This window comes from Pelobates fuscus, chromosome 9, assembly GCF_036172605.1.
Source record: "Pelobates fuscus isolate aPelFus1 chromosome 9, aPelFus1.pri, whole genome shotgun sequence".
In the NCBI taxonomy this organism is placed as follows: Eukaryota; Metazoa; Chordata; class Amphibia; order Anura; family Pelobatidae; genus Pelobates; species Pelobates fuscus.
This window is the reverse complement of record NC_086325.1, coordinates 14,777,249-14,787,206: the sequence shown is the minus strand read 5'-3', so window position 1 is coordinate 14,787,206 and position 9,958 is coordinate 14,777,249. Positions and strand designations below refer to the sequence as shown.

Genomic DNA, 9,958 nt, shown 5'->3' with positions numbered 1-9,958 from the left:
AAATCTGGATATTACCATTACCACCGGTCACGCAAGATTCAGGCCAAAGTTGAGGAAAATGTCGAATTCCCAAGAAATGGCCAGTTTAGCGAATAACTCTATGCACATCTGATGTTTCCAGTAAACTGGGAATTATGCAGAATGGAAACCATAATCTTTTGATATATATACATATTTGCAGTTTTAACCTTATTTAATAAACAACCTCCTTCCTTTTATTCTTTTATAACCATTTCATTCTTCAGCTATTTGGTCGTTTTCTGTCATGCTCACTCTCTCTCTCTCCCTGTCTGTCTCTTTCACTCTCTTTGTTCCTGTGTCCTTGTTTGTCTTTCTTTCTGTTTCCCTCTCTCTCTTTGTATGTCTCTTGTTTTATTGTTCCAGTTTGTCTTTGTCTCTTGTGCTTTCTATGTCTGCTTTTCTCTCTCTCTTGCTATATATATATATATATGTGTGCCTGTCTCATGCTCTCTGTTTGCCAGTTTGTCTCGCTAGCTCTCTCTGTCCCTGTTTGTCTCTAGCTCTCTCTGTCCCTATCTGTCTCTAGCTCTCTCTGTCTGTCTCTCTAGCTGTCAGTGTCTCTGTCTCTTGCTCTGTCTTTCTGTCCCTGTCTGTCTCTCTAGCTCTCAGTGTCCCTGTATGTCTCGCTCTGTTTCTTTGTCCCTGTCTGTCTCTATGTTCCTGTGTGTCTCTCTAGCTCTCAACATCCTTGCCTGTCTCTCGCTCCATCTTTCTTTCCCTGTCTGTTTCTTTAGGTCTCAGTGTCCCTGTCTGTCCCTTGCTCTGTCTTTCTGTCCCTGTCTGCCTCTCAGTCTCTGTCTGTCTCTCTAGCTCTCAGTGTCCCTATGTGTCTCTCACTCTGTCTTTCTGTCCCTGTCTGTCCCTTGCTCTGTCTTTCTGTCCCTGTCTGTCTCTCAGTCTCTGTCTGTCTCTCTAGCTCTCAGTGTCCCTATGTGTCTCTCGTTCTGTCTTTCTGTCCCTGTCTGTCTCTCTAGCTCTAAGTGTCCTTGTCTGTCTCTCACTCTGTCTCTGTCTGTCTCTCTAGCTCTCAGTGTCCCTCTATGTCTCTTGCTCTGTCTCTTTGTCCCTGTCTGTCTCTCGCTTTTTCTTTCTGTCCCTGTCTATCTTTATAGCTCACAGTGTCCCTGTATGTCTCTCGCTATGTCTCTTTGTCCTTGTCTGTCTCTCTAGCTCTCAGTCTCCCTGTATGTCTTTTGCTCTGTCTTTCTGTCCCTGTCTGTCTCTCTAGCTCTCGGTGTCCTTGTCTGTCTCTCTAGCTCTCAGTGTCCCTCTATGTCTCTCGCACTGTCTCTATGTCCTTGTCTTTCTCTCGCTTTGTCTTTCTGTCCCTGTCTGTCTCTCTAGCTCTCAGTGTCCCTGTCTGTCTCTCGCTCTGTCTTTCTGTCCCTGTCTGTCTCTCTAGCTCTCGATGTCCTTGTCTGTCTCTCGCTCTGTATCTATCTTTCTCTCAAGCTCTCAGTGTCCCTCTATGTCACTCGCACTGTCTCTATGTCCCTGTCTGTCTCTCGCTTTGTGTTTATGTCCCTGTCTGTCTCTCTAGCTCTCAGTGTCCTTGTCTGTCTCTCACTCTGTCACTGTCTGTTGCTCTAACTCTCAGTGTCCCTGTATGTCTCTATGTCCCTGTCTGTCTCTCGCTTTGTCTCTATGTCCCTGTCTGTCTCTTGCTCTGTCTTTCTATCCATGTCTGTCTCTCAGTCTCTGTATGTCTCTCTCATTCAGTATGGTAGCTGCTAGAATCCTCTATCGCCCCCTCCTCCCTAGGCTTGTTTTTTTCTCTGTATTGTCCCCCCATCCTCCTCTTGATACCAACATTCTCTCTCTCTGTGTCTCTCTCTCTCTAGCTCTGACTGTCTCTCGTTCTCTTTATCCTCCCTCTCTCTAGCTCTGTCTGTCTTTCTGTCTGTCTCTCCTCCCTCTCTCTCTGTCTGTCTCTCCTCCCTCCCTCCCTCTCTCCTCCCTGCTGCTTGTTCTTTCTCTCTCTCTCTCCCTCCTCCTTTCTCTCTTCCTTCTCATTATCCGCACAGTATCTGAGCATCATTGTGACGCAGGAAGGAAAGAGGAAAATATTCCTTTTAGGACCAGCATCAGGACCAGAACCGAGCGCACCAGGACCTAGCTGAAACATCAGCACAAAGGACAGAAGCAAGAGTCAGGACCTGGCTAGAGGTAGGTCTGGGCTCCATAATGGGTGCCGGCGTCAGACATGGTATAATACAGGGTGATAACGTATTGTAAGGAATCCATCGATTTAACCACTCACTAACCTGGTGATATAATATAATAGTATATTACAGGGTGATAACGTATTGTAAATAACCCATCGATTTAAGCCCTTACTAGCCGTGCAATATAATATAATAGTATAATACAGGGTGATAACGTTTTATAAGGAACCCATCGATTTAACCCCTTACTAACCTGGTGATATAATATAATAGTATAATATAGGGTGATAACGTATTATAAGGAACCCATCGATTTAACCCCTTACTAGCCGTGCAATATAATATAATAGTATAATACAGGGTGATAACGTATTATATGGAACCCATCGATTTAACCCATAACTAGCCGGGCAATATAATATAACAGTATAATACAGGGTGATAACGTATTATAAGGTACCCATCGATTTAACCCTCACTAACCTGGTGATATAATATAATAGTATAATATAGGGTGATAACGTATTATAAGGAACCCATCGATCTAACCCCTTACTAATCTGGTAATATAATAGTATATTACAGGGTGATAACATATTGTAAGGAACCCATCGATTTAACCCCTTACTAGCCAGGCAATATAATATAATAGTATAATACAGGGTGATAACGTATTATAAGGAACCCATCGATTTAACCCCTTATTAGCTCTGCAATATAATATAATAGTATAATACAGGGTGATAACGTATTATAAGGAACCCATCGATTTAACCCCTCACTAACCGAGCAATATAATATAATAGTATAATACAGGGTGATAACGTATTATAAGGAACCCATCGATTTAACCCGATTAACTGGGCAATATAATATAACAGTATCATATAGAGTGATAACGTATTTTAAGGCACCCATCGATTTAACCCCTCACTAGCCTGGTAATATAATAGTGTACTACAGGGTGATAACGTATTATAAGAAACCCATCGATTTAACCCCTCACTAACCGAGCAATATAATATAATAGTATAATACAGGGTGATAACGTATTATATGGAACCCATTCATTTAACCCCTCACTAGCCGGGCAATATAATATAATAGTATAATACAGGGCGATAACGTATTATATGGAACCCATCAATTTAACCCCTCACTAGCCGGGCAATATAATATAATAGTATAATACAGGGTGATAACGCATTATATGGAACCCATTCATTTAACCCCTCACTAGCCTGGCGTGCCTGCTAGGACTTTAAGGCAGCTATTCACAAACTGGATTAAGCAGGAATAGGGCTCTGTCTATTATTATAATTATTTCACATCAGGTAAATTGGACGTACAGACATACCAATCCTGGACAGTTAGAGATCTCAATCCTGGACAGACATACAGACATAAAGACATATTAATCCTGGACAGACACACATACAAGCATTTCAATCCTAGACATACAGACATGCCAACATATCAGTCCTGGACAGACACACATACACGCATTTTAATCCTAGACAGACAGACATACCAACATATCAATCCTGGACAGATAGACAGAGATGCCAATCCTGGAGACACTGAATTTCAGGACGTCGCACAGACATACCACTGTCAAACAGACACACATACATGTCAGTTTCAGACAGACAGTCCTGGACAGACAGATAGATATATAGGAAGACAGATGCAGAGACCAAATACACAGAGAGATGGAGGAAGGGGCCAGGTACACAGAGAGATGGACAGAGGGGCCAAGTACACAGAGAGATGGAGGGAGTGGACCGTAACACAGAGAGATGGACAGAGGGGCCAGGTACACAGAGAGATGGACAGAGGAGCCAAGTACACAGAGAGATGGAGGGAGGGGACCGTAACACAGAGAGATGGACAGAGGGGCCAGGTACACAGAGTGATGGACAGAGGGGCCAGGTACACAGAGAGATGGACAGAGGGGCCAAGTACACAGAGAGATGGACAGAGGGGCCAAGTACACAGAGAGATGGACAGAGGGGCCAGGTACACAGAGAGATGGACAGAGGGGCCAAGTACACAGAGAGATGGACAGAGGGGCCAGGTACACAGAGAGATGGACAGAGGGGCCAGGTACACAGAGAGATGGACAGAGGGGCCAGGTACACAGAGAGATGGACGGAGGGGCCAGGTACACAGAGAGATGGACGGAGGGGCCAGGTACACAGAGAGATGGACGAAGGGGCCAAGTATACAGAGAGCTGGACAAAGGGGCCAGGTATACAGAGAGCTGGATGAAGGGGCCAGGTATACAGAGAGATGGATGAAGGGGCCACTTATCCAGAGATATAGCGGAAGGGTCCAGGTACACAGAGAGATGGAGGGAGGGGACCGGTACACAGAGAGATGGACGGAGGGGCCAGGTACACAGAGAGATGGACGGAGGAGCCTGGTATACAGAGAGATGGATGAAGGGGCCACCTATCCAGAGAGATGTCGGAAGGGGCCAGGTAAACAGAGATATGGAGGAAGGGAGCCAGGTACACAGATATTGGAGGAAGGGGCCATTTATACAGAGATATGGACGAAGGGGCCAGGTATAAAGAGAGATGGACGAAGGGGCCGGGTACACACAGAGATGGACGAAGAGGCCGGGTACACACAGAGATGGACGAAGGGGCCGGGTACACACAGAGATGGACGAAGGGGCCGGGTACACAGAGAGATGGACAAACGGGCCAGGTATACAGAGAGATGGACGAAGGGGCCAGGTACACAGAGAGATGGACAAAGGGGCCAGGTATACAGAGAGATGGACAAAGCGTCCAGGTACACAGAGAGATGGACGGAGGGTCCAGGAATACAGAGAGATAAACGAAGGGGCGACTTATCCAGAGAGATAGCGGAAGGGGCCAGGTACACAGAGATATGGATGAAGGGAGCCAGGTACACAGAGATATGGATGAAGAGAGCCAGGTACACAGAGATATGGACGGATGGGCCATTTATACAGAGAGATGGCCAAATGGGCCAGATACAGAGAGAAGGACGGAGGGGCCAGATACAGAGAGATGGACGGAGGGGCCAGATACAGAGAGATGGTCGGAGGGACCAGATACAGAGAGATGGACGGAGGGGCAATATACAGAGAGATGGTCAAAGGGGCCAGGTACAAAGAAATATGGACAAAGGGGCCAGGTATACAGAGAGATGCAGGAAGGGGCTAGGTATACAGAGAGATGGAGGAAGGGGCCATTTATCTGTATAAATATGGATGAAGTGGGTATTTATACAGTGGAAAAGGAGCCTGTATCGGAATGGATTCACTTGCAACCATGTTAGGGCGGCCCAATGCATTCGGCATGCTCAATATGTGTGTGAATCCTGTTCAAGTTTTTTCATCTCCCAAAACCGTCGCCTATATGCTTCGGGAGTAATCGCATAATGTGCTAATATCACTTCTTTTACGCGAACATAGACTTTGAGGTTTTCGTCTGGGATGGCCCGGTATGCCTCTGCTGCTCTGCCGGAAAGGTTGCCGGCCAGGATGTGGACAGAGTCTTCTTGCGGTACCTGGTATAGGTAACAGTGCCACTGAAAATCTTGTAGAAACCCATCTATGTCTTCCTCGTTTTCCACTAATTTCTTGAAGGCATCATATGGGATCTTTTGTTTAACCTCTGGAGTTAGTGAGGTTGCTTGCAGTCTTTCTAGGGAGCATTGTTCTGCTAACCGGAGTTGGTTCTGACGTTCCGTCTGTGCCGTGATGTAGGTATTCACTTCTGAGAGGGTTCTTGCCACAGTCTCTTCTGAGGGGTTCCCGCAGTAGAAGGCTAGCCGGCATTTAGCTTCCCGGTCAAATTCCGTTTTCACGGTCTTCCTCCATCAGCTCTGCTATCAAAGTTGCTTCTGTCTTGTTGCTCACTATCTGCCCCTCGAGCTTCCAATAATTCTTTCAGGGTCGTTCGCTTCAGAATGGTATAGTTCGTCTCCATTCACGGTCCATTCGCAAACCCGACCTGCCTGAGAGCTGCTGCTTCTTTCTGCTGCAAGGCTTGCATCCCACTTCTACTGCCAATTTTAGTGGAGCTCCGATGCCACGACTAGGTATCTCAGCTGATTTTACCTCAAAGCTGTAAGAAGCGCTGTAGTGATTATAACCCTTTCCCCCCAGCAACTATACGACACATAGTTCTGGGAGTCAACTAACGTTTATTATGCCACACTCAGCTTTTTATGCACAGACTCCCGGCATGGGGTCTCCATAGAAAAAGGTACAAGTCCCTCCCAGGCAACTCTGTGTCTGGGATGCAAGTGAGTCCAAAGAAGGCTAACTTATCTCTCAGTCACAGACAATTATACAAAATCATACAAAACACCCCAAAACATATCAAAATTATACAGGAACCCCACAAGAGTTATATCCCCAAATAGCTAGGATCTGAGCGCCAAAGTTGTCCAAATACCGCTCAGATCCCTTCGGTAGAATGGAATCGCCATTCGGGTAAAGTCTTGACCGGCTGGCCACGAGGTGAAAGCCGAAAACAGTTCCACATTCGAACACCAATGACTGCTCCCCCTGTTCGGTAGTTCCTTTCTCCCGAATGCCATTCTCCTAACTGTTCAGGAAGTTTCCCCGGCGGTACAAGTCTTCCCGGCGTTCGTGGGGTTGCGTAGCCTGCATAGAGTTCCACACACTCGACAACCAAATACCGCTACCTGCGTTCAGGAGACAAAATGGGCGCCACTCTTTAGAACACGTGTGTTCGGATATACGAATGGCGGCCACTCAAGGAAAGCACTTGAGATAATTGCTCATTTGCGATTAACAGCCAGGGGTGGTCGGTGCTCGTGGGGGTATAACGCATGTTCTGTTCAGAAAATGAACAGAGGGAGTACGGACTAGGGACAAACGAATAAAAGGGAAATTAGTATTTTATAGCGAATCTATTCTGCTAAACACAGAGAGATGGCCGAAGGGGCCAGTTATACAGAGAGATGGACGAAGTGGCCAGGTACACAGAGAGATGAATGAAGGGGCCAGGTACATAGAGATATGGACAGAGAGGACAGGTATACAGAGATATGGACAAAAGGGCAATTTATACAGAGAGATGGACAGAGGGGCCAGGTACACAGAGAGATGGATGATGGGGCCAGGTATATAGAGAGATGGACGAAGAGGCCAGGTATACAGAGAGATGGACGAAGGGGATATGGACAAAAGGGCCAGGTATACAGAGAGATGGACAAAGGAGAGATGGACGAAGAGGCCAGGTATACAGAGAGATGGAGAAATGGCCAGGTATACAGAGTGATGAATGAAGGGGCCAGGTATACAGAGAGATGGATGAAGAGCCAGATATACAGAGAGATGTACAAAGGGGCCAGATAGCCAGAGAGATGGAGGAAGGGTCAGGTATACAAAGATATGGATGATGGGGCCAGGTATATAGAGAGATGGACGAAGAGGCCAGGTATACAGAGAGATGGACGAAGGGGATATGGACGAAGGGGCCAGGTATACAGAGAGATGGACAAAGGAGAGATGGACGAAGAGGCCAGGTATACAGAGAGATGGAGAAATGGCCAGGTATACAGAGAGATGGATGGGGCCAGGTATACAGAGAGATGGATGAAGAGCCAGATATACAGAGAGATGTACAAAGGGGCCAGATAGCCAGAGAGATGGATAAAGGAGCCAGGTATACAGAGAGATGGACTAAGGGGCCAGGTACACAGAGATATGGATGAAGGGGCCAGGTACACAGAGAGATGGATGAGGGGGCCAGGTAAACAGAGAGATGGATGAAGGATGATACGTTTCTCATACTGTATGGAATTAGAAGATGATGAGGTCTCATACCTGGGGCCAGGTATACAGAAAGATGGATGAAGTGAGATAAGACAGACACAGTGAACACATGGTATATAGGGAGATGAGACAGACACAGTGAACACATGGTGTATAGGGAGATGAGACAGACACAGTGAGAACATGATATATAGGGAGATGAGACAGACACAGTGAGAACATGATATATAGGGAGATGAGACAGACACAGTGAATACATGGTATATAGGGAGATGAGACAGACACAGTGAATACATGGTATATAGGGAGATGAGACAGACACAGTGAATACATGGTATATAGGGAGATGAGACAGACACAGTGAGAACATGATATATAAGGAGATGAGACAGACACAGTGAGCACATGGTATATAGGGAGATGAGACAGACACAGTGAGCACAGGGTATATAGGGAGATGACACAGACACAGTGAGAACATGATATATAAGGAGATGAGACAGACAGTGAATACGTGGTATATAGGGAGATGAGACAGAGACAGTGAGAACATGATATATAGGGAGATGAGACAGACACAGTGAATACATGGTATATAGGGAGATGAGAGAGACACAGTGAGAACATGATATATAAGGAGATGAGACAGACACAGTGAGCACATGGTATATAGGGAGATGAGACAGACACAGTGAGAACATGATATATAAGGAGATGAGACAGACACAGTGAGCACAGAGTATATAGGGAGATGAGACAGACACAGTGAGAACATGATATATAAGGAGATGAGACAGACACAGTGAATACATGGTATATAGGGAGATGAGACAGACACAGTGAATACATGGTATATAGGGAGATGAGACAGACACAGTGAGAACATGGTATATTTGGAGATGAGACAGATGTGGGCACAGGATATATAGGGAGATGAGACAGACACAGTGAGCACAGGGTATATAGGGAGATGAGACAGAAACAGTGAGCACGTGGTATATAGGGAGATGAGACAGACACAGTGAGAACATGATATATAAGGAGATGAGACAGACACAGTGAATACATGGTATATAGGCAGATGAGACAGACACAGTGAATACATGGTATATAGGGAGATGAGACAGACACAGAGAGAACATGGTATATTTGGAGATGGGACAGACGTGGGCACAGGATATATAGGGAGATGAGACAGACACAGTGAGCACAGGGTATATAGGGAGATGAGACAGAAACAGTGAGCACGTGGTATATAGGGAGATGAGACAGACACCGCGAGCACATGGTATATAGAGAGATGAAACAGACACAGTGAACACATGATATATAGGGAGATGAGACAGAGAGTGAGCTCGGGGTATATAGGGAGATGAGACAGACACAGTGAGCACATGGTATATAGGGAGATGAGACAGACACAATGAATACATGGTATGTAGGGAGATGAGACAGACAAAGTGAATACATGGTATATCGAGAAATGAGACAGACGTGGGCACAGGATAGGGAGATGAGACAGAAACAGTGAGCACAGGATATATAGGGAGATGAGACAGAAACAGTGAGCACAGGATATATAGGGAGATGAGACAGAAACAGTGAGCACAGGATATATAGGGAGATGAGACAGAAACAGTGAGCACAGGATATATAGGGAGATGAGACAGACACAGTGAGCACAGGATATATAGGGAGATGAGACAGAAACAGTGAGCACAGGATATATAGGGAGATGAGACAGACGTGGGCACAGGATATATAGAGAGATGGGACAGACACAGTGAGCAGAGGATATATAGGGAGATGAAACAGGCACAGTGAGCACATGGTATATAGAGAGATGAGACAGACGTGTGCATAGGATATACAGGGAGTTGAGACATACACAGTGAGAACGTGGTATATAAGGAGATGAGACAGACGCGGGCACAGGATATATAGGGAGATGAGACAGACACAGTGTGCACATTGTATATAGGGA

The 9,958-nt window shown here is 45.9% G+C and overlaps 1 protein-coding gene across 3 annotated transcripts in view; it reads left to right on the top strand.

Moving 5' to 3' along the window:
• Positions 1 to 1,274: 1,274 nt before the first annotated feature.
• Positions 1,275 to 9,958, top strand: part of CLIP3 (CAP-Gly domain containing linker protein 3) — a 78,468-nt gene continuing 69,784 nt past the window's right edge. For 2 of the 3 annotated variants that reach the window (XR_010085274.1, XM_063431244.1), the window contains exon 1: positions 1,276 to 2,187. The gene's annotated coding sequence lies outside the window, so the exon portion shown is untranslated. Of the gene's footprint in view, positions 2,188 to 9,958 lie in introns of all 3 variants that reach the window. The other variant, XR_010085275.1, reaches the window with a different exon arrangement.